A 23,443-nucleotide genomic window follows, 5' to 3' on the forward strand; every position below is an offset into this window, starting at 1 on the left:
TTGTTGGTGATTCTCTACCTGTCTGTTACAGCTTATGTTCTAAATCTACTGTGGTGTTGTTGGTGGCTCTACCTTCTAAGTCTACAGGTATGTCCTATTATAAATCTGGTGTTGTTGGCCTGATTCTAAATCCTTCTAGTTACAGCTTATGTCCTAAATCTACTGTGGTGTTGTTGGTGATTCTCTACCTTCTAGTTACAGCTTATGTGGTCCACATTGGTGTCCTGTTCTAAATCTACTGTGGCATTGGTGTTGGCTTATGTCTAAACATTGGTGTTGTTGGTGATTCTCTACCTTCTAGTTAAGCTTATGTCTACTTGGTGTTGTTGGTGATTCTAAATCTACCTTCTAGTTACAGCTTATGTCCTCTAAATTGGTGTTGTTGGTGATTCTAAATCTACCTTCTAGTTACAGCTTATGTCCTCTACTGTGTTGTTGGTGATTCTCTACCTTCTAGTTACAGCTTATGGCCTCTAAATCTACTGTGGTGTTGTTGGTGATTCTCTACCTTCTAGTTACAGCTACTGTCCTCCACATTGGTGTTGTTGGTGATTCTCTGCCTTCTAGTTACAGCTTATGTCCTAAATCATTGGTGTTGTTGGTGATTCTCTTCTTCATTGGTGTTGTTACAGCTTGGTTGGCCTGTTCTAAATCTACTTGGTGTTGTTGGTGATTCTAAGTCTTCTAGTTACAGTGTTATGTTCTCTACATTGGTGTTGTTGGTGATTCTCTACTGTGGTCTAGTTACAGTCTAAGTCTACTTGGTGTTGTTGGTGATTCTCTATTCTAGCTTAATCTACATTGGTGTTGTTGGTGATTCTCTACCTTCTAGTTACTGTGCTTATGTCCTCTACATCTACTGTGTTGTTGGGATTCTCTACCTTCTAGTTACATCTTATGTCCTCCACATTGGTGTTGTTGGTGATTCTATCTACCTTCTAGTTACAGCTTATGTCCTCCACATTGGTGTTGTTGGTGATTCTCTACCTTCTAGTTACAGCTTATGTCCTCTACATTGGTGTTGTTGGTGATTCTCTACCTTCTAGTTACAGCTATGTCCTCCACATTGTGTTGTTGGTGATTCTCTACCTTCTAGTTACAGCTTATGTCCTGTTCTAAATCTGGTGTTGTGGTGTCTCTACCTCTAAATCTACTGTGGTGTTGTTGGTGATTCTCTAATTCTGGTGTTGTTTGTCAGTCTTTACAGCTTATGTCCTCCACATTGGTGTTGTTGGTGATTCTAAATCTACTGTGGTTACAGCTGGTATGTCCTAAACATTGGTGTTGTTGGTGATTCTCTACCTTCTAGTTACAGCTTATGTCCTCCACATTGGTGTTGTTGGTGATTCTCTACCTTCTAGTTACAGCTTATGTCCTCTACATTGGTGTTGTTGGTGATTCTCTCTACCTTCTAGTTACAGCTTATGTCCTCTAAACATTGGTGTTGTTGGTGATTCTCTTCCTTCTAGTTACAGCTTATGTCCTCTACATTGGTGTTGTTGGTGATTCTCTACCTTCTAGTTACAGCTTATGTCCTATTCAAATCTACTGTGGTTGTTGGTGATTCTCTACCTTCTAGTTACAGCTTATGTCCTAAATCATTGGTGTTGTTGGTGATTCTCTACCTTCTAGTTACAGCTTATGTCCTCTACATTGGTGTTGTTGGTGATTCTGTTACCTTCTAGTTATCACTTAGGGTTATGTGTCCACATTTGGTGGCCTGATTCTCTACCTTCTAGTTACAGCTTATGTCCTCTACATTGGTGTTGTTGGTGATTCTCTACCTTCTAGTTACAGCTTATGTCCTCCACATTGTGTTGGTTGGTGATTCTCTACCTTCTAGTTACAGCTTATGTCCTCTACTTGGTGTTGTTGGTGATTCTCTACCTTCTAGTTACAATCTATGATTCTCTATTCTCCTACATTGGTGTTGTTGGTGATTCTCTACCTTCTAGTTACAGCTTACTGTGTCCTCCACATTGGTGTTGGGTGATTCTAAATCTTCTAGTTACAGCTTATGTCCTCTACATTGGTGTTGTTGGCCTATTGAATCTACCTTCTAGTTACAGCTTATGTCCTAACATTGGTGTTGTTGGTGATTCTCTACCTTCTAGTTACAGCTTATGTCCTCTACATTGGTGTTGTTGGTGATTCTAAATCTTCTAGTTACAGTGTTGTTGGCCTATTCTAAATCTACTGTGGTGTGGCCTATTCTAAATCTACTTGGTGTTGGTCCTCTAAATTCTACTGTTGTTGGTGTTTCTCTACCTTCTAGTTACAGCTTATGTCCTCCACATTGGTGTTGTTGGTGATTCTCTACCTTCTAGTTACAGCTTATGTCCTCCACATTGGTGTTGTTGGTGATTCTCTACCTTCTAGTTACAGCTTATGTCCTCCACATTGGTGTTGTTGGTGATTCTCTCCTTCTAGTTACAGCTTATGTCTAAATCATTGGTGTTGTTGGCTCTGACCTTTTCTGAAACCTTCTAGTTACAGCTTATGTCCTCCACATTGGTGTTGTTGGTGATTCTCTACCTTCTAGTTACAGCTTATGTCCTAAACATTGGTGTTGTTGGTGATTCTATTCTAAATCTAGTTACAGCTTATGTCCTCTAAATTGGTGTTGTTGGTGATTCTCTACCTTCTAAGTTACAGCTGGTGTCCTCCTACATTGTTGGTGGATTCTCTACCTTCTAGTTACAGCTTATGTCCTCTACATTGGTGTTGTTGGTGATTCTCTACCTTCTAGTTACAGCTTATGTCCTAAACATTGGTGTTGTTGGTGATTCTCTACCTTACAGCTTATGTCCTCCTACATTGGTGTTGTTGGTAGTTACCTTCTATTCCTCTACATTGGTGTTGTTGGTGATTCTCTACCTTCTAGTTACAGCTTATGTCCTCCACATTGGTGTTGTTGGTGATTCTCTACCTTCTAGTTACAGCTTATGTCCTCTACATTGGTGTTGTTGGTGATTCTCTACCTTCTAGTTACAGCTTATGTCCTCTACATTGGTGTTGTTGGTGATTCTCTACCTTCTAGTTACAGCTTATGTCCTCCACATTGGTGTTGTTGGTGATTCTCTACCTTCTAGTTACAGCTTATGTCCTCCACATTGGTGTTGTTGGTGATTCTCTACCTTCTAGTTACAGCTTATGTCCTCCACATTGGTGTTGTTGGTGATTCTCTACCTTCTAGTTACAGCTTATGTCCTCCACATTGGTGTTGTTGGTGATTCTCTACCTTCTAGTTACAGCTTATGTCCTCCACATTGGTGTTGTTGGTGATTCTCTACCTTCTAGTTACAGCTTATGTCCTCTGGTGATTCTCTACCTTCTAGTTACAGCTTATGTCCTCCACATTGGTGTTGTTGGTGATTCTCTACCTTCTAGTTACAGCTTATGTCCTCCACATTGGTGTTGTTGGTGATTCTCTACCTTCTAGTTACAGCTTATGTCCTCCACATTGGTGTTGTTGGTGATTCTCTACCTTCTAGTTACAGCTTATGTCCTCCACATTGGTGTTGTTGGTGATTCTCTACCTTCTAGTTACAGCTTATGTCCTCCACATTGGTGTTGTTGGTGATTCTCTACTTCTTCTAGTGGTACAGTTGGTGTCCTCTAGTTACAGCTTACATTGGTGTTGTTGGTGATTCTCTACCTTCTAGTTACAGCTTATGTCCTCTACATTGGTGTTGTTGGTGATTCTCTACCTTCTAGTTACAGCTTATGTCCTCCACATTGGTGTTGTTGTGATTCTACTTGGTGTTAGTTGGTGATTCTCTACCTTCTAGCTTATGTCCTAAACATTGGTGTTGTTGGTGATTCTCTACCTTCTAGTTACAGCTTATGTCCTCTACATTGGTGTTGTTGGTGATTCTCTACCTTCTAGTTACAGCTTATGTCCTCCACATTGGTGTTGTTGGTGATTCTCTACCTTCTAGTTACAGCTTATGTCCTCCACATTGGTGTTGTTGGTGATTCTCTACCTTCTAGTTACAGCTTATGTCCTCTACATTGGTGTTGTTGGTGATTCTCTACCTTCTAGTTACAGCTTATGTCCTCTACATTGGTGTTGTTGGTGATTCTCTACCTTCTAGTTACAGCTTATGTCCTCCACATTGGTGTTGTTGGTGATTCTCTACCTTCTAGTTACAGCTTATGTCCTCCACATTGGTGTTGTTGGTGATTCTCTACCTTCTAGTTACAGCTTATGTCCTCTACAGTGTTGTTGGTGTCTAGTTAAATCTAGCTATGTCCTACACATTGGTGTTGTTTCTCTACCTTCTAGTTACAGCTTATGTCCTCCACATTGGTGTTGTTGGTGATTCTCTACCTTCTAGTTACAGCTTATGTCCTCCACATTGGTGTTGTTGGTGATTCTCTACCTTCTAGTTACAGCTTATTCTAAATCTATTGGTGTTGTTGGTGATTCTCTACCTTCTAGTTACAAATGTCCTCCACATTGGTGTTGTTGGTGATTCTCTACCTTCTAGTTACAGCTTATGTCCTAAACATTGGTGTTGTTGGTGATTCTCTACCTTCTAGTTACAGCCTATTCTAAATCTACATTGGTGTTGTTGGTGATTCTCTACCTTCTAGTTACAGCTTATGTCTAAATCACATTGGTGTTGTTGGTGATTCTAAATCTACCTTCTAGTTACAGCTTATATTCTAAATCACATTGGTGTTGTTGGTGATTCTCTACCTTCTAGTTACAGCTTATGTCCTACATTGGTGTTGTTGGTGATTCTCTACCTTCTAGTTACAGCTTATGTCCTCTACATTGGTGTTGTTGGTGATTCTCTACCTTCTAAATCTACTGTGGTGTTGGTGCCTGATTCTAAATCTACTTTAGTGTTGTTGTTGGTGGATTCTAAATACCTTCTAGTTACAGCTTATGTCCTCTAAATCATTGGTGTTGTTGGTGATTCTCTACCTTCTAGTTACAGCTTATGTCCTCTACATTGGTGTTGTTGGTGATTCTCTACCTTCTAGTTACAGCTTATGTCCTCTACATTGGTGTTGTTGGTGATTCTCTACCTTCTAGTTACAGCTTATGTCCTCCACATTGGTGTTGTTGGTGATTCTCTACCTTCTAGTTACAGCTTATGTCCTCTACATTGGTGTTGTTGGTGATTCTGTTACCTTCTAGTTACAGCTTATGTCCTCTACTTGGTGTTGTTGGTGATTCTCTACCTTCTAGTTACAGCTTATGTCCTCTAAACATTGGTGTTGTTGGTGATTCTCTACCTTCTAGTTACAGCTTATGTCATTGGTGTTGTTGGTGATTCTAAATTGGTGTTGTTGGTGATTCTCTACCTTCTAGTTACATCTCCACTCCTGGTGTTACATTGGTGTTGTTGGTGATTTCTACCTTCTAGTTACAGCTTATGTCCTCCACATTGGTGTTGTTGGTGATTCTCTACCTTCTAGTTACAGCTTATGTCCTCTACATTGGTGTTGTTGGTGATTCTCTACCTTCTAGTTACAGCTTATGTCCTAAACATTGTGTGTTGTTGGTTACAGCTTATTCTCTACATTGGTGTTGTTGGTGATTCTCTACCTTCTAGTTACAGCTTATGTCCTCTACATTGGTGTTGTTGGTGATTCTCTACCTTCTAGTTACAGCTTATGTCCTCTACATTGGTGTTGTTGGTGATTCTCTACCTTCTAGTTACAGCTTATGTCCTACATTGGTGTTGTTGGTGATTCTCTAAATCCTTCTAGTTACAGCTTATGTCCTCCACATTGGTGTTGTTGGTGATTCTCTACCTTCTAGTTACAGCTTATGTCCTCTACATTGGTGTTGTTGGTGATTCTAAACCTTCTAGTTACAGTTCTTATGTCCAATTCTAAACATTGGTGTTGTTGGTCTCTACCTTCTATTCTATGTCCTTCTACATGTGGTGTTGTTGGTGATTCTCTACCCTAGTTCTTATGTCCTCCACATTGGTGTTGTTGGTGATTCTCTACCTTCTAGTTACAGCTTATGTCCTCCACATTGGTGTTGTTGGTGATTCTCTACCTTCTAGTTACAGCTTATGTCCTCCACATTGGTGTTGTTGGTGATTCTCTACCTTCTAGTTACAGCTTATGTCCTCTACATTGGTGTTGTTGGTGATTCTCTACCTTCTAGTTACAGCTTATGTCCTCTACATTGGTGTTGTTGGTGATTCTCTACCTTCTAGTTACAGCTTATGTCCTCCACATTGGTGTTGTTGGTGATTCTCTACCTTCTACAATGTCCTACATTGGTGTTGTTGGTTCCTACCTTCTACAGCTTATGTCCTACATTGGTGTTGTTGGTGATTCTCTACCTTCTAGTTACAGCTTATGTCCTCTAAACATTGGTGTTGTTGGTGATTCTCTATTCTAAATCTACTGTTACAGCTTATGTCCTCTAAATCTACATTGGTGTTGTTGGTGATCTACCTACCTTCTAGTTACAGCTTATGTCTCTACATTGGTGTTGTTGGTGATTCTCTACCTTCTAGTTACAGCTTATGTCCTAAACATTGGTGTTGTTGGTGAATTCTAAATCTACTGTGCTGTTGGACTATTCTAAATCTACTGTGGTGTTGGCCTATTCTAAATCTACTGTGGTGCGTTGGCCTATTCTAAATCTACTGTGGTGTTGTTGGCCTATTCTAAATCTACTGTGGTGTTGTTGGTGGCCTGTTCTAAATCTACTGTGCTGTTGGCCTATTCTAAATCTACTGTGGTGTTGGCCTATTCTAAATCTACTGTGGTGTTGGCCTATTCTAAATCTACTGTGGCGTTGGCCTATTCTAAATCTACTGTGGCGTTTGGCCTATTCTAAATCTACTGTGCTGTTGGACTATTCTAAATCTACTGTGGTGTTGGCCTATTGTAAATCTACTGTGGCGTTGGCCTATTCTAAATCTACTGTGGCTGTGGTGTTGGCCTATTCTAAATCTACTGTGCTGTTGGACTATTCTAAATCTACTGTGGTGTTGGCCTATTCTAAATCTACTGTGGCGTTGGCCTATTCTAAATCTACTGTGGTGTTGGCCTATTCTAAATCTACTGTGGTGTTGGCCTATTCTAAATCTACTGTAGTGTTGGCCTATTCTAAATCTACTGTGGTGTTGTTGGTGGCCTATTCTAAATCTACTGTGGTGTTGTTGGTGGCCTATTCTAAATCTACTGTGGTGGTGCCTATTCTAAATCTCGTTGGTGTCCTGTTCTAAATCTACTGTGGTGTTGTTGGTGGCCTATTCTAAATCTACTGTTGTGTTGGCCTATTCTAAATCTACTGTGGCGTTGGCCTATTCTAAATCTACTGTGGCGTTGGCCTATTCTAAATCTACTGTGGTGTTGGCCTATTCTAAATCTACTGTGGTGTTGGACTATTCTAAATCTACTGTGGTGTTGGCCTTTTCTAAATCTACTGTGGTGGTGGCCTATTCTAAATCTACTGTGCTGTTGGCCTATTCTAAATCTATTTGTAATTGTGATGGATTTAAATCCTATGAATCATAATCTTTTACGCTCACATTAAGATATTCTTGTTTGCCATCATGTTTGCTATCAAGGTACTGTGATAGTCTCCTGTCTTCCCCTCATCTTCCCCTCAGCCAGACCCACTGGCTCCAGGTCATCTACAAGTCCATGCTAGGTAAAGCTTCGCCTTATCTCAGTTCACTGGTCACGATGGCAACACCCATCCGTAGCACGCGCTCCAGCAGGTGTATCTCACTGATCATCCCTAAAGCCAACACCTCATTTGGCCGCCTTTCGTTCCAGTACTCTGCTGCCTGTGACTGGAACGAACTGCAAAAATCGCTGAAGTTGGAGACTTTTATCTCACTCACCAACTTCAAACATCATCTATCCGAGCAGCTAACCGATCGCTGCAGCTGTACATAGTCTATTGGTAAATAGCCCACCCATTTTCACCTACCTCATTCCCATACTGTTTTTATACTGTTAAGAACATATTTTATTTTTTATTTACAGATTTTTCTCAGCTCGGGGGTTTGAACTCACAACCTTCCAGTTACAATATCTCTACCTGTACTGTTTTTATACTGACTTTTCTGCTCTTTGATCTACCTTTATCATCATTTATCCAGTGTTAATCTGCAAAATTGTATTATTCGCCTACCTCCTCATGCCTTTTGCACACATTGTATATAGACTGCCCATTTTTTTCTACTGTGTTATTGACTTGTTAATTGTTTACTCCATGTGTAACTCTGTGTTGTCTGTTCACATTGCTATGCTTTATCTTGGCCAGGTCGCAGTTGCAAATGAGAACTTGTTCTCAACTAGCCTACCTGGTTAAATAAAGGTGAAATAAAAAATAAATAAAAAATCTGGCTCCTTCTTTGGGGCTTTGTAGATACTGCCATCTAGTGGTTATAAGTGGTACGAATAAAGGTGGCAGCAGCAACAAGATCAAACTACAGTAAGGCCTAGATTCAATCATGTCAAATGTTAACCGGCTATGGATGACTATGCAGCTGATGTCGGAGGTGTTACTGCGTTGGAGGCAGTCAAATCGACGAGCAGCTGCTCTTGATCATTGTCAAGAAGCCACATCCCTCCAAATTGCATTAGAAGTTCAGATCGAGAAATTGTAGGCTAAATATAAATAATGACGCTCTAATTGAAAATCATTCAATGAAATAATGAGGATATCTATCAGCCCAATCGAGGTGTAGATGACATCTCACATTCCAGTGTTCACTAAATGGGATGTATCTGGCAATGTCTGCTTTAGGTATACTGCCAGGAGCTGCTTGTGGATTTGACAGCTCTCGCTCAGTTCCACCTCTGACACCATCAAAACAACCACTATGCGGATGTCGGCTAAAGCGGATCTGGTTGAATCTCTTTTGGAGATATTCTATGGGAACACATAGACCTACACTTGATAAACTGTGTTGTTGTTGTGTGGTCAGGCTTCCCACATATTTATGTCTGATATTTGAAAGAAGAAGCCAAAGTTATATACATTGTAAATGTGTATGTAGGGACTTTCACTTCTGAAACAAGGTTGTTATAGCTGTGATTATTTCTCCTAAGGATTCAGTAGAATATACCATAAGGTCAGCCGCAGAGCAGTGCCTCTAACCCGAACCTTATCCCTAGTTCTACCAATAACCTCATTCCTAACCCTAACCCTACCACAACCTTAACCCTAACTCTACCATAACCTCAACCTCAACCCTAGTCTAGTCCAACCATAACCCTAACCCTAACCCTAACCCTAACCCTCAATCTTAACCCTAGTCCAACCATAACCTCAATCTTAACCCTAGTCCAACCATAACCTCAACCCTACCCCTAACATAACCTCAACCCTAGTCCTACAATAACCTCAACCTCAACACTAACTCTACCATAACCTCAATCCTAACACTAACCCTACCATAACCTCAACCCTAACACTAACTCTACCATAACCTCAACCCTAACCCTAGTCCTACCATAACCTCAACCCTAACCCGAACCTCAAGCCTAACCCTAACCCTAACCCTAACCCTAACCCTACCATAACCTAAACCCTACCATAACCTCAACCCTAACCCTAGTTCTACCATAACCTCATCCCTAACCCTATTCCTACCATAACCTCAACCTTAACCCTAACCCTAGTTCCACAATAACCTCAACCTCAACCCTAACCCTAACCCTACCATAACCTAAACCCTACCATAACCTCAACCTTAACCTTAGTTCTACCATAACCTCATTCCTAACCCTATTCCTACCATAACCTCATTCCCAACCCTATTCCTACAATAACCTCATTCCTAACCCTATTCCCACGATAACCTCATTCCTAACCCTATTCCCACGATAACCCCAACCCTAACCCTAGTTCCACAATAACCTCAACCCTAACCCTAGTCCTACAATAACCTCATTCCTAACCCTAGTCCTACGATAACCTCAACCCTAACCCCAGTCCTACAATAACCTCAAGCCCTAACCCTAAGTCCACAATAACCTCAAACCTAACCCTTGTCCTACAATAACCTCAACCCTAACCCTAGTCCACAATAACCCTCAACCCTAACCCCAACCCCAGTCCCACAATAACCTCAACCCTAACCCTAACCCTAGTCCTACAATAACCTCAACTCTAACCCTAACCCTAGTTCCACAATAACCCTAGTCCTCAACAATAACCTCAACCCTTAACCCTAAGTTCCACAACCTCAACCTAGTCTTAGTCTAACCCTACAATAACCCCTAACCCTAACCCCAACCCTAGTTCCACAATAACCTCAACCCTAACCCCCTAACCCTAACCCTAGTCCTCAATAACCTCAACCCTAACCCTAACCCTAGTTCCACAATAACCTCAACCCTTGTCCTAGTCCTAACCCTACAATAACCTCAACCCTAGTCCTAACCCTACAATAACCTCAACCCTAGTCCTAACCCTACAATAACCTCAACCCTAGTCCTAACCCTACAATAACCTCAACCCTAGTCCTAACCCTACAATAACCTCAACCCTTGTCCTAACCCTACAATAACCTCAACCCTAGTCCTAACCCTACAATAACCTCAACCCTTGTCCTAACCCTACAATAACCTCAACCCTAGTCCTAGCCCTACAATAACCTCAACCCTAGTCTTAGTCCCCTAACCTCAACCCAGTCCTAGTCCTAACCCTACAATAACCTCCCTAGTCCTAGTCCTTACCCTACAATAACCTCAACCCTAGTCCTAGTCCTAACCCTACAATAACCTCAACCCTTGTCCTAACCCTACAATAACCTCAACCCTAGTCCTAGTCCTAACCCTACAATAACCTCAACCCTAGTCCTAGTAACCTAACCCTAACAATAACCTCAACCCTAGTCCTAACCCTACAATAACCTCAACCCGAGTCCTTGTCCTTACCCTACAATAACCTCAACCCTAGTCCTAGTCCTAACCCTACAATAACCTCAACCCTAGTCCTGTACAATAACCTCAACCCTTGTCCTAACCCTACAATAACCTCAACCCTAGTCCTAGTCCTAACCCTACAATAACCCCTAGTCCTAACCCTACAATAACCTCAACCCTAGTCCTAGTCCTAACCCTACAATAACCTCAACCCTAGTCTTAGTCCTAACCCTAGTCCTAGTCCTAACCCTACAATAACCTCAACCCTAGTCCTAGTCCTAACCCTACAATAACCTCAACCCTAGTCCTAACCTACAATAACCCTCAACCCTTGTCCTAACCCTACAATAACCTCAACCCGAGTCCTAGTCCTAACCCTACAATAACCTCCCTAGTCCACCCTACGATAACCCTAGTCCTAGTCCTAACCCTACAATAACCTCAACCCTTGTCCTAACCCTACAATAACCTCAACCCTAGTCCTAGTCCTAACCCTACAATAACCTCAACCCGAGTCCTGTCCTAACCCTACAATAACCTCAACCCTAGTCCTAGTCCTAACCCTACACAATAACCTCAACCCTCCTGTCCTTAGCCCCTACAATAACCTCAACCCTGTCCTAACCCTACCTCAACCCTAGTCCTAGTCCTAACCCTACAATAACCTCAACCCTAGTCTTAGTCCTAACCCTACAATAACCTCAACCCTAGTCCTAGTCCTAACCCTACAATAACCTCAACCCTAGTCCTAGTCCTAACCCTACAATAACCTCAACCCTACAATAACCTCAATAACCCTAGTCCTAGTCCTAACCCTACAATAACCTCAACCCTTGTCCTAACCCTACAATAACCTCAACCCTAGTCCTAACCCTACAATAACCTCAACCCTAGTCCTAGTCCTAACCCTACAATAACCTCAACCCTTGTCCTAGTCCTAACCCTACAATAACCTCAACCCTAGTCCTAACCCTACAATAACCTCAACCCTAGTCCTAACCCTACAATAACCTCAACCCTAGTCCTAACCCTACAATAACCTCAACCCTTGTCCTAACCCTACAATAACCTCAACCCTAGTCCTAGTCCTAACCCTACAATAACCTCAACCCTAGTCCTAGTCCTAACCCTACAATAACCTCAACCCTAGTCCTAACCCTACAATAACCTCAACCCTAGTCCTAGTCCTAACCCTACAATAACCTCAACCCTTGTCCTAGTCCTAACCCTACAATAACCTCAACCCTAGTCCTGTCCTAACCCTACAATAACCTCAACCCTACAATAACCTCAACCCTTGTCCTAACCCTACAATAACCTCAACCCTAGTCCTAGTCCTAACCCTACAATAACCTCAACCCTTGTAACCTCAACCCTGTCCTAACCCTACAATCAACCCTAGTCTTAGTCTAACCCTACAATAACCTCCTAGTCCTAACCCTACAATAACCTCAACCCTAGTGTCCTAAGTCCTAACCCTTAGTCCTAACCCTACAATAACCTCAACCCTAGTCCTAACCCTACAATAACCTCAACCCTAGTCCTAACCCTACAATAACCTCAACCCTTGTCCTAGTCCTAACCCTACAATAACCTCAACCCTAGTCCTAACCCTACAATAACCTCAACCCTAGTCCTAACCCTACAATAACCTCAACCCTTGTCCTAACCCTACAATAACCTCAACCCTAGTCCTAGTCCTAACCCTACAATAACCTCAACCCTAGTCCTAGTCCTAACCCTACAATAACCTCAACCCCTAGTCCTAACCCTACAATAACCTCAACCCTAGTCCTAGTACCCTACAATAACCTCAACCCTAGTCCTAGTCCTAACCCTACAATAACCTCAACCCTAGTCCTAACCCTACAATAACCTCAACCCTAGTCCTAACCCTACAATAACCTCAACCCTAGTCCTAACCCTACAATAACCTCAACCCTAGTCCTAACCCTACAATAACCTCAACCCCTCAACCCTACCTCCTAGTCCTAACCCTACAATAACCTCAACCCTAGTCCTAACCCTACAATAACCTCAACCCTAGTCCTAACCCTCAACCCTTGTCCAATAACCTCAACCCTAGTCCTAGTCCTAACCCTACAACCTAACCTCAACCCTTGTCCTAGTCCTAACCCTACAATAACCTCAACCCTAGTCCTAGTCCTAACCCTACAATAACCTCAACCTCAACCCTTGTCCTTACCCTACAATAACCTCAACCCTAGTCCTAGTCCTAACCCTACAATAACCTCAACCCTTGTCCTAACCCTACAATATCAACCCTAGTCTTAGTCTAACCCCTAGTCCTAGTCCTAACCCTACAATAACCTCAATAAACCCTTGTCCTAACCCTACAATAACCTCAACCCTAGTCCTAGTCCTAACCCTACAATAACCTCAACCCTAGTCCTAGTCCTAACCCTACAATAACCTCAACACTAGTCCTAGTCCTAACCCTACAATAACCTCAACCCTAGTCCTAACCCTACAATTATCTAATCTCTTAATAGACATGGTAATGGTTTCACTCATTTAAAAAAAGCATTAAACTCACAACAGGAAGAAACAGATTAAAATGTATATAGAAGAAATACATTTAGAAGGCCTTACACACTCCCCACCCCAACTTCTCTCCCCACACCCTCTCCTCCCCTTGGGAGTCCCATAGGGCGGCGCACAATTGGCCCAGCGTTGTCCAGGTTTGGCCGGGGTAGGCTGTCATTGTAAATAAGAATTTGTTCTTAACTGACATTCCTAGCTAACTTAAGGTAAAATAAATAAAAGTCCCTGCAGCAATGTTCCAACTTCTAGTGGAAAGCCTTCCCAGAAGAGTGGAGGCTGTTATGTCACCAAAGGTGGGGACCAACTCCATATTAATCCCCATGATTTTAGACTGAGATTTTCAATGAGGTATCAACATACTTTTGGTGTAGCTGTGGGCTGGGCCCAGAAGAGATACACAAACACCACCTTTACCACAGTTGAAATATTTCTGAACCTCTCCCTCAAAACTCGTCACAGACAACCCTCTAGGGCTACCCTCTCTTACCCCATCAGAGACCCCCCTTCCCCTCATCCTCAGCCTCCCCACAGCCAACAACCACATTGGCCTAAGCCCAGGACCAACCACAGTTGATATCTCTACCCATCGCCTCAGCCCGAACTCCCTCCTCATCAGCGGATTTCCCTCCTCTACCCAAGCTCCCTTTCTAGCAAGCCTCCAGGCCTCTTAAAATTGGTCACTTTCGTGGGGCCACACCCTGCCCTTGTCCAGCGCTCTTCAACCCAGAACCCCACTCCTCAGTATTTTCCTCGTCAGACACAATCTTCCACCGAGAGAGAGAACCGTAACTCAAACCCCACCAAAGGGCCTGCAGACAGAAACCCTTGGTGTGACAGCAATAACTCCCAACCCCCCAGTCAGCACTCCTACTACCAAGTTGTTAAAATATAGCAATGTTTCAGTTAAAACCTTGGACAGGATTTCCCCCTTATCTTTCTCACCAACAGGAGGCTCCAAATCAGGGGTTATGACTAGGACCGGGCAGCTGCAGGGGCAAATGAAGATTGATGGGCCAAACAATGGGCAACATTCCAAAAATACCAAATCTGAGCCCTCCCTAAAAGAAACCATGCCACTGCCATTCTGAGACTGCTATACAACTGGTTCCTCAATACACCTGCCTCAGCCACAACCTCAGCATCAACCCTACAGAAACCATTGCATCAGAAAGACAGACCATAATGCAAGATGCTGGATTAGAATATCCAGGGAAACAAACCGATACTGGTGTTGGGAGACTCCAATGTGAACAGAATCCCTCCATTCCACAACCGAAACATACAAGACGACAGCTACCCCGGTGAAAATTCTTACCATTTCACATAGGTCCTGGAGAAAACACTGGTTCACTTAGATACCTGCACAGTGGTTCTCTCGTGGGCATAAACAATAAGGATAATGACCTGTACAAAACTTCAATCAATCAGATTGCACAAGGAAGCCAGAGACACTTTTCCCATTGCAATTACCTACGTCCACATTATTAACCACTCACACCTTTCCCCAGACCAGAAACTAAACCTTAGTCATTAATGGTCACATCCACACATATCGCCCATTCCTTCTGGAGATACCCCACAACACATTTCACACAACAACATTACTCTCTAAAGTTTATTTCAAACCAACAGATGCACATACTTTACTCTATAAACACAGCTATCATCCCAAATATACATTTAAAGGTATAGTCAAATCACGAATCAAATCAAAGTTTATTTGTCACGTGCACCGAATACAAAAGGTGTAGGTAGACCTTACAGTGAAATGCTTACTTACAGGCCCTAACCAACTATTTCTAAGTAAAAAATAGGTATGAACAACAGATAAGTAAGGAAATAAAAAAACAACAGTAGAAAGATAGTGAATAATAACAGTAGCGAGGCTATATACACGCACCGGTTAGTCGGGCTTATTGACATAGCATGTACATGTAGGTATGGTTAAAGTGACTATGCATATATGATAAACAGAGAGTAGCAGTAGCGTAAAAGATGGGTTGGCGGGTGATGGGACACAATGCAGATAGTCTGGGTAGCCAATGTGAGGTGGCACCTGTTAGTCAGGCTAATTAAGGTAGTATGTACATGAAATACATTATTTATTTTAAAAGATGTAGTAGTCGGATGTGGGATTTTGTCTTGTCCCGTCCTGTCCTGTGTTTATATTGTTTTCTTTGTATACTGTATATTTTGTATATATTTTAATCTCAATTTCCATCTCTGGACTGAACATACTCTCCTGCAACCCTCCTCACCCAATCTGCTGTTTTATACTTTAGAACCGGAACCCCCATTAGAAGCTAGCCAGCTAACTAGCTACTGATTTCCCCTCTCAACACAAAACAACCCAGACCCCTAGTTATTTTCCCCCCCAAAATAAATGTAACTTTCTGAAAGCCAGAGGTAAATACAGACACTAATTTGACTGTGGATACTGTTACAATAGGAATATTGAAGAACTCAGGGATTGTGTTTGAGCTCAATTGAAACCTAAACACTGAGCTATTTTAACCACAAGGCTACTGTGACTTTTGAGACGTTGGGATCAACATACAGTATGGATTAATTTTTTTCTAAGTACAGAATTTGACATGTAGATTTCCTCAAGTACTTGTTTATGTACGAGTACACATAGTACTCTAACACAGGAGGAATGTGTAGCAGCAAGATGGTGTAGCAGTCGGATGTGTGTTTTGTCTTGTCCTGTCTTGTCCCGTGTAAATAATCGTTTTCCTCATTTTGTTCAGATATATTTTGTATATATTTTAATCTCACTTTCCATCTCTGGACTGAACATACTCTCCTGCAACCCGCCTCACCCAATCTGCTGTTTTTTTTTCACTTTAGAACCAGACTCCCATCAGAAGCTAGCCAGCCAACTAGCTACTAGCTAGTAGTCAGTTAGCCACTGCTAGCGGTCTTCACCGTTAACTCTGACACCAGCCAGCCTCAGCTCGGTCAATACCTGCCAGTCTGCACAGCGCAATATCAACCCAGAGCGTATCGGACTAATGTTTCTCTACCACATCTCCGGATTCCTAGTGCAAGCTCTGGACATTTACATCTGATCATCGCAGCTAGTTAGCTGCAATCCAAGTGGCTACTCCTGGCTAACGTCTCTGTCCCGAAGCAAGCACCAGGTACATTTACATTACATTTAAGTCATTTAGCAGACGCTCTTATCCAGAGCGACTTACAAATTGGTGCATTCACCTTATGACATCCAGTGGAACAGCCACTTTACAATAGTGCATCTAAATCTTTTAAGGGGGGGGGGTGAGAAGGATTACTTTATCCTATCCTAGGTATCCCAGGTGTCTCCGGAAGGTGGTGATTGACTCCGCTGTCCTGGCGTCGTGAGGGAGTTTGTTCCACCATTGGGGGGCCAGAGCAGCGAACAGTTTTGACTGGGCTGAGCGGGAACTGTACTTCCTCAGTGGTAGGGAGGCGAGCAGGCCAGAGGTGGATGAACGCAGTGCCCTTGTTTGGGTGTAGGGCCTGATCAGAGCCTGGAGGTACTGAGGTGCCGTTCCCCTCACAGCTCCGTAGGCAAGCACCATGGTCTTGTAACGGATGCGAGCTTCAACTGGAAGCCAGTGGAGAGAGCGGAGGAGCGGGGTGACGTGAGAGAACTTGGGAAGGTTGAACACCAGACGGGCTGCGGCGTTCTGGATGAGTTGTAGGGGTTTAATGGCACAGGCAGGGAGCCCAGCCAACAGCGAGTTGCAGTAATCCAGACGGGAGATGACAAGTGCCTGGATTAGGACCTGCGCCGCTTCCTGTGTGAGGCAGGGTCGTACTCTGCGGATGTTGTAGAGCATGAACCTACAGGAACGGGCCACCGCCTTGATGTTAGTTGAGAACGACAGGGTGTTGTCCAGGATCACGCCAAGGTTCTTAGCGCTCTGGGAGGAGGACACAATGGAGTTGTCAACCGTGATGGCGAGATCATGGAACGGGCAGTCCTTCCCGGGAGGAAGAGCAGCTCCGTCTTGCCGAGGTTCAGCTTGAGGTGGTGATCCGTCATCCACACTGATATGTCTGCCAGACATGCAGAGATGCGATTCGCCACCTGGTCATCAGAAGGGGGAAAGGAGAAGATTAATTGTGTGTCGTCTGCATAGCAATGATAGGAGAGACCATGTGAGGTTATGACAGAGCCAAGTGACTTGGTGTATAGCGAGAATAGGAGAGGGCCTAGAACAGAGCCCTGGGGGACACCAGTGGTGAGAGCGCGTGGTGAGGAGACAGATTCTCGCCACGCCACCTGGTAGGAGCGACCTGTCAGGTAGGACGCAATCCAAGCGTGGGCCGCGCCGGAGATGCCCAACTCGGAGAGGGTGGAGAGGAGGATCTGATGGTTCACAGTATCGAAGGCAGCCGATAGGTCTAGAAGGATGAGAGCAGAGGAGAGAGAGTTAGCTTTAGCATTGCGGAGCGCCTCCGTGATACAGAGAAGAGCAGTCTCAGTTGAATGACTAGTCTTGAAACCTGACTGATTTGGATCAAGAAGGTCATTCTGAGAGAGATAGCGGGAGAGCTGGCCAAGGACGGCACGTTCAAGAGTTTTGGAGAGAAAAGAAAGAAGGGATACTGGTCTGTAGTTGTTGACATCGGAGGGATCGAGTGTAGGTTTTTTCAGAAGGGGTGCAACTCTCACTCTCTTGAAGACGGAAGGGACGTAGCCAGCGGTCAGGGATGAGTTGATGAGCGAGGTGAGGTAAGGGAGAAGGTCTCCGGAAATGGTCTGGAGAAGAGAGGAGGGGATAGGGTCAAGCGGGCAGGTTGTTGGGCGGCCGGCCGTCACAAGACGCAAGATTTCATCTGGAGAGAGAGGGGAGAAAGAGGTCAGAGCACAGGGTAGGGCAGTGTGAGCAGAACCAGCGGTGTCGTTTGACTTTTCAAACGAGGATCGGATGTCGTCGACCTTCTTTTCAAAATGGTTGACGAAGTCATCTGCAGAGAGGGAGGAGGGGGGGAGGAGGATTCAGGAGGGAGGAGAAGGTGGCAAAGAGCTTCCTAGGGTTAGAGGCAGATGCTTGGAATTTAGAGTGGTAGAAAGTGGCTTTAGCAGCAGAGACAGAGGAGGAAAATGTAGAGAGGAGGGAGTGAAAGGATGCCAGGTCCGCAGGGAGGCGAGTTTTCCTCCATTTCCGCTCGGCTGCCCGGAGCCCTGTCGGTAGGTAGCCTAGAGCTAGTCTCAAGCTAGACCCATCTCCTGGCTAGCAAAAGAGGTCCACCAGCCAATTCTTGGGATACAATACCTCTTTTGCCAATTGGACTTGAGCCTTTACTGCTGACAAAGAGCCCCGCCGACCGATCACAACTAGTCTGCCAACGTAATCCGTCCGAGGTGGTTTCAACAGGCTCTTCCATTGCGACGTCGCTGGATGCCCATCTACTGGAGGCCCCCTCTCCCATTCAGCCAGCACATTCACAAAACACAAGTCAGCCCATCTCTCTTTCTGACCCCAACTGTCATGACAGAGGTTCTGGAGGAACTGCCAAATCCCCCCTTCCCATTCTCCTGACCTTAACCCTGAACCCAACCTTAACCCTTACCCTAACCTGAGTGTGTATCCTGCTCTCGCCCCTAAGTCTAACCTTAACCATTACCCAGGTTTGAATCGGGTTCCCACCCCCACCCCTAACTCTAACACTAACCCTCACCCTAAACCGGGTTTGTATCCTGCTTCCAACCCTTAACCTAAGCTGGGTTCGTATCATACTCCTAACCCTACCCCCATCCCTACCCCTAACCCCATCCCCACCCCTAACCCCCTAGAGAAACAGACTTGGACATTGACCCTCCTCTGAACCAAAACCAGAACCTTCTCATTTCCTCTTCATATTCCTCTTCCAAAAGGAATACACACGTCTCCAGCCATATAGAATAATTTCTTAACCTTTTTGGGATAGGGGGCAGCAGTTTCACTTTTGGATGAATTGCGTGCCCAGCGTGAACTGCCTCCTTCTCTGTCCCAGATGCTAATATATGCAAATTATTATTAGTATGGGATAGAAAACACTCTGAAGTTTCTAAAACTGTTTGAATTATGTCTGTGAGTATAACAGAACTCATATGGCAGGTGAAAACCTGAGAAAAACCAACCAGGAAGTGGGACATCTGAGGTTTGTAGTTTTTCAATGCTTTGCCTACCGAGTACACATTGAGTTATGGATGAGGTTGCACTTCCTAGGGCTTCCACTAGATGTCAACTGTCTTTTGAAAGTTGAATGAGGATTCTACTATAAAGGAGGGGCTCATGAGACCTGTTTGAGTCAGTGGTCTGGCAGAGAGACTCGGTCTCATGACGCGCTACCTCTCGTAGCAATGCTTTTCTGAAGACAGGAATTGTCCTGTTGGAACATTATTTTATTTTAAAAACATCCTAACGATTGAGTCCATACATCGTTTGACATGTTTCTAAAGGACTGTAACAGAACTTTTAGAGTTTTTGTCTGGATGAAATGCTCTCGCCTCAATGAAGATGTTTTACTGGGCTGAACACGCTAATAACAAGTGGCTATTTGGACATAAATGATGGAACTTTATGGAACACACCAGTCATTTATTGTCAAACTGGGATTCCTGGGAGTGCCTTCTGATGAAGATCATCAAAGGTAAGTGAATCTTTGGCTGGAAAAATGGCTGTGTGTTTTTGTGACTTGGCTCTGACCTAACATAATCGTTTGTTGTGCTTTAGCTGTAAAGCATTTTTTAAATCGGACATGATGGGTAGATTAACAAGATGTTTATCTTTCATTTGCTGTATTGGACTTGTTAATGTGTGAAAGTTACGTATTTCAAAAAAAATACAAATAAAATTAATGAGCTGCCTTTTAAGCGGAATGTTGTCGAGGGGTTCCGCTAGAGAAAGGTTCATTCAGAAGGAATAAGAGTCTTAATCATCCAAGCCAAATACAGCACTAAGCCCCCACAACCATCCAAACCCCACATGACCTACTTCAGACCAAGAACATTCATTTCCAACACACACAGCCAGACCTCCACTCCAGTTTTAGACTCTATCTCACTCAACACTCCAGTTCCAGACTCTCACTCAACACTTCACGTGACATTTACCTGCATGCTATGTAATAAACACTAAATTGGAGAAACCCAGCGTACAATAGAAACTAGACTGAAACAACATCAAACACAGAACTAGTCACTCACTTTCCAGGACCACCCCATCACTTACCTCAACATATCAGACTTAGTCACATTCAGGGTGCACCAGTGGGCATTGAAAGGCAGTGGAATGTTGGTGGATAAGAGACCTAGAAGCGATTCCACCAATTGGTCTGAATGAACGCTTTGACCGGATAGACAGGGTGAATTGAAGGGATAGAACTTGTTAATATGGATCTTAGGGAGGTTAAAGAAGGATGCACCGTAAAGAGAACATACAATAAGACAAGTTTCTATGGTTGTCTGATATTTCATATATGCATGCTCATCTTGATTAATACTGGGTTTGACATTGTTTTATTCCTTCATTTTTGATCTATATACATGATCCCTTATAGATGGTTATTGGCCCAGCGTCGTCCGGGTTTGGCTGGGGTAGGTTGTCATTGTAAATAAGAATTTGTTGTTAACTGACTTGCCTTGTTAATTAAAGGCTAAATAAACTAATTTATTTTGTTTGATACATTTTTTTAGAATTGTTTTTGACATTATCTCTTCATCTTCCTTAACTTACAGTATATATTAATTTGTATATGTATCCATCCATGTATTTATTAAAGCATCCCTGTCACGCATAGGTGTAATAGGTGGCAGGGAAGTCAGGCGCAGGAGAGTCAAATGGAGTGTAAATATGGAGTCTTTTAATAAAGTTCCAAGAGTATGCTCCATAACAATAAATGTACAAGCAAACAAAACATGGGTACGAGACCCGACACGCACCTATACAAACAATCACACTACACTGACAACAAATCAATCTCTGACAAAGACATGAGGGGAAACAGAGGGTTAAATACACAACAGGTAATGAATGGGATAGAAAACAGGTGTGTGGGAAGACAAGACAAAACCAATGGAAAATGAAAAAAGGATCAATGATGGCTAGAAGACCGGTGACGTCGAACGCCGAGCACCGCCCGAACAAGGAGAGGCAACGACTTCGGTAGAAGTCGTGACAATCCATCCCTTGTAGATTTTAATAACTGAGTCCCTTCGTGGTCCTAGATACAGTAGCCACTCGGACCATCATTTCTCAAACAGGAAATAGCCTACCTACTTTTACTGAGGTCCTTAGGAGGCAATCTAGTGAATTTTAAAAGGTACTATACCAGAGTCAATGGAATTCTTTCAGGTCCTACATAACCCTAACTTTAATTTAACTGTTGTAGGTGACACACCTGAGCTCTTGGCCTCAATTGATCCCTCAAGCAAACAATCGCTCAATTTTCCCACCCTCTCCAGACCAGACTGCCTTGCAATACTCAGACAGATATAATTGAGTTAACAAAGCCACGTACAAATATGGTCTCTTTTTTCATTTCTTGAGTAAGGCAGCTCCAAAAAGCAGCTGTTTCAGCCTAGCTCAGTGCTTTCTGTGGTGGGGCAAGCCAGCAGAAAATACGGAGTGTTGCGCAGTGATTGGCTCAGTGTTCTGTCACTCATGGGGACACTACGTCAACATGAAGTGTAAGGGAAGACCAACAAAATTCTAGCCCTTTGGGTGCTGACTTAACATAAACATTACAGAACACGATAAAAATCTCAAATTCAACAATAAGATTTACTTGCTACAATCGCAACTGTAACTGAGTCCAGGCCATCATTTACATGACACAATTTCTTTCTCTTTTTTGGATTCAATTGTCTTGTGCCCTTCCCCATGCAGTCCCTTGAGCTGACCCCCAGAATGGGCTGATCCGAGGCTACCAGCTCCACTACGGTGAGTACGATCCCCAGAAATAGGCTTCTTATCAGGGTGATGCATCTGATTGATGGAGGAGAGCTCTTCACCATGAACAACCTGCAGGAGGCGACAGAGTACAGTGTGGCGCTGTACTGGTCACATACATGATTTAACAGATGTTATTGCGGGTGTACTGTAGTAAAATGTACTGTAGTAAAATGCGCCACACTCAATAATGGTAAGGAGAGGGTTAGCTTTTAGTCGGTTCCCAAGGAATACAAACATCTGAATTGGTTATGTGCCGGCTGGCAGAATTTAGGAATGGAATGTGGTAACACTTTCAATAACACTCTGTTCTCATCTTATTCGTCAGATGATCAACAACACACCACAACAACACAGGCAACAGAGGCTCTGACAGGTAATATCACAGGTAATATGGAAGATGAGATTGTTTTACATTCTGACTAGTTGAATTGACTTGCCATTGGTTGCTATTGACTACATTTACCTGTAATGTCTTTCAAGAACATTCAACCTCAACCAACTTCTTCAACTGAGAATGGGTGCTTGTCGCTGCCAGTTCTACTCAGTGTGTCACTTTTCAGACCGCACTCCGAAAATGCCCTCACACTTATACAATTTAACCCAAAACAAAGCCAAAACCACTCCCTTGTTACAACAACTAATCTATTCCTCAAGAAATGAAATGCATTAACAAGATAGCTGAAGTCTGTTGCTAGAGGAAGTTACTGATTCAGCTGTTTCCTGTATCCTGTAGGTCAAGGGGTGATTTAATTCTCAACACAAGTCCACCCTATAACTCTACTAAAACTGAGGCAGTGAGTAAGAAACAGTGTACAAAGTGTTCACATCTATGTTTTCTGTATACTGATACTATTGTTCCTATTAACTATCATCGGCTTGTTCCAGCTGGGTACCGAGGAACTTCAAGGCGGCCATCTTGTTGGGATCCTGGTGCCGGTGCTTGGGCTGCCTGTTGTATTAGCAATCATATGGCAACTTAGATGCGAGTAGGCCTACACAATTCTAGCTTCTCATGTGAGGACATTAAGATTCTCTACATGACTGAATATCTACTCTCTTTTTAAGTATAAAACAAA

At 43.3% G+C, this 23,443-nt stretch overlaps 1 long non-coding RNA gene across 7 annotated transcripts; it reads right to left on the minus strand.

Annotated features, from left to right (window-relative positions):
• Nucleotides 1-1,277: 1,277 nt before the first annotated feature.
• On the minus strand, nucleotides 1,278-6,207 carry LOC127913747 (uncharacterized). Of its 7 annotated transcripts, none has more exons than XR_008086636.1 (8): nucleotides 5,974-6,207; nucleotides 4,282-4,385; nucleotides 4,091-4,194; nucleotides 3,883-3,986; nucleotides 3,332-3,539; nucleotides 3,034-3,241; nucleotides 2,269-2,372; nucleotides 1,278-1,354 (listed from the first exon to the last, which is right to left on the minus strand). It is a non-coding gene; the product is annotated as an uncharacterized LOC127913747 (long non-coding RNA). The 7 variants fall into 7 exon arrangements; XR_008086632.1 differs by having other exon boundaries at nucleotides 3,034-3,293; XR_008086635.1 differs by lacking the exon at nucleotides 4,282-4,385 and having other exon boundaries at nucleotides 3,034-3,293.
• Between the last annotated feature and the right edge of the window lie 17,236 nt (nucleotides 6,208-23,443).

Source organism: Oncorhynchus keta, chromosome 30 (genome assembly GCF_023373465.1).
Source record: "Oncorhynchus keta strain PuntledgeMale-10-30-2019 chromosome 30, Oket_V2, whole genome shotgun sequence".
Lineage (NCBI taxonomy): Eukaryota > Metazoa > Chordata > Actinopteri > Salmoniformes > Salmonidae > Oncorhynchus > Oncorhynchus keta.